Genomic DNA, 1,747 nt, shown 5'->3' on the forward strand with positions numbered 1-1,747 from the left:
CACCTGTGACCAAACACCACCATAAGAAAGCTCTATTTGTGGGAAAAAAGGACATCAATTTTATTTGGGTACAGCGTTGCATGACCGCGCAGTTGTCCGTTACAGTAATGCAGTGCCAAATTGCAAAATATGGTCTGGTCATTAAGGGGGCAAATCCTTCCGGTCCAGAACTGGTTAATTGAACCAGGTGAAGTTAGTAGCTGATTGGCTCCCATGCACAGCCATAGCAGATTTTTGCACTCTCTATCAACCCCTTTGTCTCTCCACATTGCTAGACAAATCCCCTCTATTTGCTTTATCAGTAGTTTAGAACTTGAATTTATGAGATGGTTAGGTGCAAATGATCATCTTTTACTATAGGTTGATAGCCACCCATTGTTGGGGTTAACAGAGCGCTCTTCCTCGGGGTTTTAAAGCACAGGAGAGTGATTGAACCCACCTGATCAATTTCTGCCTTACTGTCTCAATAAATCAAGACCTAAATATCAGAACCATGGACAGACACTAAGGCATTTGCCGCAACAGTTGTACTTTACACTGCTTGGTCCAGGGCTGGGACAAGGGGTGAGCGGGGGCTGGGGTTGACCTGGGCACAATGGTTTATTGCAGGGATGAGGGGGCGTCTGGACCCTAACCCTAAGGGAAGAGAGGGGCGCAGTTTGGTATCCTTGCCCTGGGCGCTGGATGACCTTTTCCCTGGCACTGGCTGGGTCAGTCACTCTGCGGTACAGTCAAGTCCTGAGGAAGGGGATAATAGAACTCCTAAAATGTGTTGGCTGACAATGTATAATAAACAAATTCATTTTCTTCTAACTACACTGCCTGGCGAAAAAAAAAAAGTGGCCACCTGGAAATAACTAAGCAACTAACTAAGCTAAGCATGCAGTGACTCTCCTATTGGACAGTTACTGGATGTGCCCAAAGAGTGAGGTCAGCTGACTACCTGAAAATACTGAATGACCAGGTTATTCCATCAATTGACTTTTTTCTTCCCTGATGGCACGGGCATATTCCAAGATGACAATGCCAGGATTCAATGGGCTCAAATTGTGAAAGAGTGGTTCAGGGAGAATGAGACATTGTCACACATGGATTGGCCACCACAGAGTCCAGAACTTACCCCCATTGAGATTATTTGGGATGTGCTGGAGAAGGCTTTGCACAGCGCTCCGACTCTCCCATCATCAATACAAGATCTTGGTGAAAAATGAATGCAACACTGGACGGAAATAAATCTTGTGACATTACAGAAGCTTATCGAAACAATGCCACAGTGAATGCGTGCCATAATCAATGCTAACAAAATATTAGTGTCCTTTTTTTTTTTTTTTGGTGGCAACATTTTTTGGCCAGGCAGTGTACCTTATTCTTTCTTCCCTTTTCGATGTTTCTTCTGTGTATCAAGCCCTCACTGAAGGTCCTTCAGTGGATAAAGGGTAACCCTGGTGTATAAGCAGCCTAACCGTCATAGCGACACAGTTGAACCTACAGTTCTCATCATCAGGACCTAATGTCATGTACCTGATGGGAGCTTACAATGGTAGAGTAGCATCTCTTGCTTCTCCAGCCCAATTGATCATGATAGAGGAGACCAATGACACAAAAGCAATGGATTGGTATGAGTGCTAATAGCTACAGAAAGCAGAAGACAAAAGTCACGAACAAAGGCAAGGCTGCTAAGTAGGTAGCAGCTGGCAGCAGGAGCAACATAGTAAGAATTCCAGCAGATTTCCAATGACAATCCAAG

The sequence above is a fragment of the Pelophylax lessonae genome (genome assembly GCF_965119305.1).
Source record: "Pelophylax lessonae genome assembly, chromosome: 10".
In the NCBI taxonomy this organism is placed as follows: Eukaryota; Metazoa; Chordata; class Amphibia; order Anura; family Ranidae; genus Pelophylax; species Pelophylax lessonae.